This window comes from Microtus pennsylvanicus, chromosome X, assembly GCF_037038515.1.
Source record: "Microtus pennsylvanicus isolate mMicPen1 chromosome X, mMicPen1.hap1, whole genome shotgun sequence".
Lineage (NCBI taxonomy): Eukaryota > Metazoa > Chordata > Mammalia > Rodentia > Cricetidae > Microtus > Microtus pennsylvanicus.
Genome location: NC_134601.1, coordinates 106,592,642 through 106,599,274, shown reverse-complemented (window position 1 = coordinate 106,599,274; position 6,633 = coordinate 106,592,642). Strand labels below are relative to the sequence as shown.

At 41.6% G+C, this 6,633-nt stretch overlaps 1 pseudogene; it reads right to left on the bottom strand.

Moving 5' to 3' along the window:
• Positions 1–4,693: 4,693 nt before the first annotated feature.
• LOC142841269 (poly(rC)-binding protein 2 pseudogene) lies at positions 4,694–6,084 on the bottom strand (annotated as a pseudogene).
• Between the last annotated feature and the right edge of the window lie 549 nt (positions 6,085–6,633).

The window sequence follows — 6,633 nt, the reverse complement described above, 5'->3', positions numbered from 1 at the left end:
TTAAAGTATCTGTTTTCAAGGTCGTGACAATAGCTGTGTTCCTGCCTACAAGCCACTGTCAGCGTGAGACTTCCTCTACTGTTTTCGATTTCAGGACAGCAGGTGAAAAGTCTTGACAAAACACCAAAGTTATCTGCTAGGTCACCTCCTAGGAAGATGTCACACAGTTTTAACTGCCACTGAGTCTTTCTCTTTTTTGTGTGTGTTGCTTCCCTCCAAAGCTCAGCTGACAGGGATAACAGAGTCTCTCCACTTTTTCCAGGCCTTTCTTAGCTGCCCAACTAGGAGCCTTAATACAATGGGTATCACGTCGTTGTTAGGAATTGAACTCAGGACCTCTGGAAGAATAGCCGCACTCTTAACCCCTGAGCCATCTTGAAATTTGCAAGCAAATGGATGGATCTAGAAAAACACATATTAGTGATGCAACCAAGACCCAGAAAGACAAATGCAATATGTACTCATTCATGAGTGGCATTTAGTCATAAAGCAAAGAAAAACCAGCCTACAATACACAACCCCAGAGAACCTAGAAAACAAAGAGGACCCTAAAAGAGACATACATGGATCTACATAGAAAGGAGAAAAATACAAAATCTCCTGAGTAAATTGGGAACATGGGTATCACAGGAGAGGGTAGAAGGGAAGAGAGGGGGAAGACAGGAGAGCGAATAAAATGTATAGCACATTAAAAAGAATTTTAAAAAAAGGAAAAAAAATGAAAAACAAACAAAGAGACAAACAAAAAGACAATGAGCATCATAGAGCCAGCCTCAGGGCCAATGTGACCAGAGGCTGTTATCTCACTAAAAATGCAGCATATCACGAAGAGCAATGTGGAGAGGCATGTGATAGGGCTCTCTTACAACCCCAGCACTGAGGGTAGTTCAAGGCCTGCCTGGGCTGCACAGTGAGACCCTGTCTCAGAAAATAAGTGATGGGATGTTGTTCAGTAGCAGCCTGCTTGCCTCACATGTGCAGACTCTTGGGCTCAATACCTAACAATTAAAAAAAAAGAAAAGGAAATGAATAAAGGAAAAACTAAAACCAAAAAGAAACATGGAGAAACATTGGATGCCTAGAATTTTTTATTCCTGACACTCATTGGCTTCCTCAGGTTTCCTTGTCACACTGGCTTGCATGGGGAAAGAAGCCATCCACAAGCTTGGGATAAGTAGACACCACAGACAAGGAGGCCTATGACACAGACTCCCCAGACACTGGCATGTATTGGTAGCAGGAGGTTCCCTGTCACCCCAGCTGAAATCTTAGCCCATTAGCAGGTCTCCCTGAGTGATGCCATTGAGGCAAGTATCTTTGTGAGCTCTGGTGTGCTGTGTGCCTCTCCTCTTCAGGTGGCCTGCAGAAGAGCATGCATCTTTCTGATTTCCTTGGCAGTGGACTCCAGAACTATTTCAAGCTCACCTTCCATTTCTCAGGAGGCCTCTCTAGATAGATGCTCATTGCATTTCTCAGCATGACAGTTTACCCCAGCAGTCCCTATACATGACTCCTGAAGTGGCACATCAGTCCTGGAGTTTCAGAGTGAAGGTCCAGCTTTAGAATTAGTGTGGGTGGTCCGAATCTTGTTGGGATCCCCCAGAAATTGTTATTCCCACTGGCCAAAAATAAGATGACTACCACAACTTAAAGCAAAATTTGAAGCAAGCCTAATTAAATACTGGTCAGGTAGATGAACCCTAGCCAGGTTCCCAGGACATCACCAATCCTTCTTTATTGCATTTGATATGAAGGTTCATTATAGGTAGGTGTCTGGTTTAATGTTATTCTTTGTAATAACCAGACTGCCTCATGGTTTCACAGTTCTAATACCAAAAGAAAAGTTCCCTTTAAAAGAAACAAAAATGTTAGAAATGAAATCACATTTCCAAGAAAAGATTTTTCATCACAGGAAAATTCTCATTTTATTGCTAGTATTGTTCTACAATGCAGCTTTAAAATGTCTTTGCAATTAAAATGTAAGCACTAAATTTATCTATAAATTCATCCATCTTTTGTTTGATCTATTTTTCTTCTATAAACACAAACAATTTCTCATTTAGGTTTGCAATATATAGTTTTGTTATATTCATACAGGGTTTTTGAATAGTTCCACAAATGGTTGACTAATTTCTGTTTATTAGGGATGATTAAAATGCAATGCATATTATGGCTGAGCTGGAGAAAATGAAACAAGGACTAATTATTTGCTAAGTATATAGTAGAACAGAAGCAACAAAGAACAGAATATGTATGTGATCTTAATTCTTGAGAGTATTTCATATTTGTATTACTGATTAGGCATCTTTATTTTACATTCACACATATTGTGAGACATGTGTAACTTTTTCAAATATTGATTTTACCTAATTGGTTTGCACTCATTGAGAATCATGAAAATAATTCATCATGTGCTTAAATTTAGCAATTCATTTTTTTTTCGAGACAGGGTTTCTCTGTGGTTTTGGAGCCTGTCCTGGAACCAGCTCTTGTAGACCTGGCTGGTCTCAAACTCACAGAGATCCACCTGCCTCTGCCTCCCGAGTGCTGGGATTAAAGGCGTGCGCCACCACCGCCCGGCAAATTTAGCAATTCTTATGGTTTACCAACTGAGAGAATTGGACTCTAAGTGCTAGTTTATTTTCTTTTCCGAGCTGCACAATATACTACTTACTGCATTTCTTATTTGCTGTGTTTTTAAAACTGTAATACCATGAAGTTTTTGTTTGTGGAATTTATTTCCAATTGCTCCTTAAGAAGTCCTTCATTGCTACAGCTACATTTCTAAGTGACTGAGCTACATTATTCACTGTTATTTTCTTAGAGGATTTACCACTATTTGTAAAGCTTAAGAACAGCCTTTTAGATCCTGAATGAAAAATGAGAAGGAAGAGAGAACTTAATTCTCAGGTCTCTTTCTTTTACCAACTTATTCAGAACCAGGTCTTTGTTTCATTTTGTTATGTCCTTTGTTTTTTCCAGTTCCGGGTATCTGCCTCAGAGCATACTTAATGTTGGATAAGAACTTGATCAAATGAGCTCTACCTTCAGTCCACAGATAGATACTTTAAAAAGGAAGCTTGTAACGTTAACAGTCATTTCCCCAATTTTATTTTTAATTCACTATTTGTGAGTGGGGTATGCATGTAGGTATATGCATGATACAACATGCATATAGAGAAGTCAGAGAACAACTTTCATGACTTTGTTCTTTTCTTACATTGTGAATTCTGAGAATCAAATTTAGGTAGATAGGGTTATGAGGCAATTGCTTTTATCATCTGCCGGCCCAATTTTCTCAACATCTTGCATTAAATGTATTATCTTAAACTCGAGTTATTCAGTTTCCTATAAAATGTTTCCTTTTTTACTTCAGAGATTTTGCACATAATATTGAAAAATACATGTGCATGCAAATGATATGTATTTACTATGATTAATGTGGTAATGAATGGCAGCTATTATAAATGTCAGTATGCTTGGAGGCCATTAAGGATGGACTTCTCCACTCATAATCAGATTCTGATATTACCTTCCTTTTTCCTGGTAGATACCAATTTTCAAAAGGCGAAGCAACATCATTACTTACAGATTTAAAATATCATAAAAGAGGAAGATAGATGTATCAGGGGTTTTGAGATGATGGTATAGAAAAAGATACTTCTTCCTTGACAAGAGAGCAGAATTTGTCATGTACTTCAGGCTCTGGATGTATATATAACATTTTAAAACTACCCTAAATATTACATATTTTTGTCCACTTCCTTAAAAGTGAATCCTACTGACCTTTACAATTTCCTGGCTATGGGAACCACCCTTCAAAAAATCCAATTTACCCCATGAAATGTGAAAAGACTAGTAAGAGTAATCATCCCCTTAGGGAGATAATGTGCTTCCACACTCAAAGCCCTTCCATTTATGCAGTTGTTCACAGATTCTTATTGCTTATCAGGCCCACTTTTGAATTGTAATTCAAACAGCCTAGTCCCTCCCCTTCTTTATAGTCCTCAGATGATGGCCAAAATCTATGTCTGCTTGTTTGATACTTTGAGCATTCTCATAATATCCTTGAAAACACTGGATTCCCCATCCAGCAACTTGCTTACCCTTATTTCTCTTATTTCCCATTTCCTGCATTCATGGACCCTGTTAAGACCCTTTGAAGGTTTCTGTTACAGTATTAAAATGGCTTGAGAAAAAGCATCTGGGGCGGGGGCGCTCCATAACACAGTCCTAAATTAATGGAAGTCAGAAAGACACAAACAGGGCAGGAATCTGTGATGTGGGATTCCCCCTCTGCATGCTGTGATTACCATTGATAAAAAAAATGCTTTGGGCCCTTATCAGAGCTATAGGGGAACAGAGCTAAGTGGGGAAAACTAAAGTAAATACTGGGAGAAAGAAGGGCGGTGTCAGAGAGAAGTCATGGAGCCCCACTGGAGCCAGACAGAACTTTAGCCCTTAAGCCACAGCCACGTGGGGATACACAGGTTAATCAAAATGTTTTTTGTCACTGTGGCAGCCAGGTCCTATTCACCACAAAGCTCCAGTCCATCTTTTAATTTATTTTGAAAAATTCCTGACATTACAGAACTAAACTAAAATGTATTAATATTACACTCTTACATTTCCATGACAAACAAACATTCATGAGCCAAAAAAAAAAAACCCAAAAAAAGGAAAAGGGGGGAGAAGGTTATAAAACTCAATATGGATATCTCAGCGTAACTGCTGAACAGAAAAAGGATTAAAACGCTTTTAATTAAAAAATCATGAGTGGATGATAAAGTGTGTAGAAACTGAAAATTTATAAACTATTTAAAACCTGGAATCGCTGACTGTTCAGAAACTACACAGATGGATCATGGGTGGTGGTGAACAGCAGAAAGGGATTATGGGTGAATCTGTACAGTTCTAGCTGCTCCCCATGCCACCTGTCTCCGAGGAAAGCCTGACACTGATTAGATACTGAGCCAGGCTGATGCTGGCAGCAGACCCAGTGATGGTGACCAGCCTATCAGTAGATCCTTCCACTGGGTTTGCAATTTTGATCTGCGCCCCAGACATCTGAAGGATCTCATTGAGTTTGGTGCCCTGACGCCCAATTATGTAGCCAATCAAATTATTTGGAATGGTGAGTTCATGAGAAGTAATTTGAGCAGATGCATCCAAACCCCAATAGCCTTTCCCCTCTGGAGAGCTGGATTCAATGCCACTGAATCCGGTATTGCCATGGGTCATGGGAAAATGAGACTGTTGCATTGCCAACTGGTGCAGCTTGGTCAAATCTGGCTGTGGAATGGCATACTGTCCTTGAATGGTATAGGCCTCTAGAGGTGCTCCCTCCAGGTCAGGGTTGAGGCACATGGACGGGGTGGTGTGGGGAAAGCTCGCACTGTCACTGCCTGTGCTGTACCTTTCCTGACCACCTGCAAAGATGACTGGAGAACTCGAGGGCTTGGGCCAGTAAGGGATGGTCACGCCCTTGGGGCGGGGGGACTCCAACATGACCACGCAGATCTGTTTGACACACTCAATGATGGATTGCGGAATGCCAACAATAGGATTGCCCGCTCAATTGAGCTGGGGAGCATATCCCCTGCCACCTGGACCTGAGCCCCTGTAATCTATTTCCTCGATCTTGCAACCGCCTTTTCCAGTGAAAGAGCCACACTGACTAGCAGGGACCATGAGCCGTAAGGTAACTGGGGGTCTGCTGGCAGCTGTGCTATTGGTCATAGAGCTGCTTATGTCCTCTTCCAGTTTATCAATGATCATAGCAAACGCTTTGAAGATGGCATTAGTGAAAATTTTCACTGCCAAAGTGAAAATTCTCTCAGGACAATTCCCTTCTGAGATGTTGATACGTGCACCACTCTCCTCATGCATCTTCTTAACAGATTCTCCTTTCTTTCCGATGATACTGCTAACTTCCTTTCCATGCATAAGTAGCCTGATAGTAAGAGTGACATTTAATCCACCTTCAATCACACCAGTGTTCATGTCTAGCAGATATAGGGAGCTCAACTTTTGAGTGGTGAAGTCTTTGGTCACGGGTGGAAGTGAATGGCAAAACTGGAGGCTCCAGTTGACTGAGGAGAAAAGGGGAGCAGGCGGGAAGGGGAAGGGCGGGAGGCAGGGGGTGGAACAATAGGGGCCAGCGGGAAGACAACCCCCCCCACCACTGCTGGCGGGCAGAGGAGGGGGTGGAAGGGGAAAGAGACCCTGGGGTGGGTGGAGGGCTGGCTGGTGGGAGGGCAGGAGAGGGTGCAGGCTGCGGCTGCTCCTGCTGCTGACTCTGCTGGTCTGGGTAATAAAAATGGGTTTAATTAATATATAAGAGTTAGCCAATAAGAAACTAGAGCTAATGGGCCTAGTTAATTTAATGGGCCAATGATTTAATTAATACAGTTTCCGTGTGGTTATTTTTGGCTAAGCGGTTGGAAACCAAGTGGCCTCCTCACAACAAATCTAGAGGCAAGAGCTGATGCAGAATCCATGGCGGAATCCTGCTAATTGGATTGCTACCCATGACTTACTCACTTTACCTTCTTATCCCAGGGCCACCAGTCCAGGGATGCCAGTACCCACACTGAGCTGGGCCCTTCCACATCAAACATCAATCAAAACTAA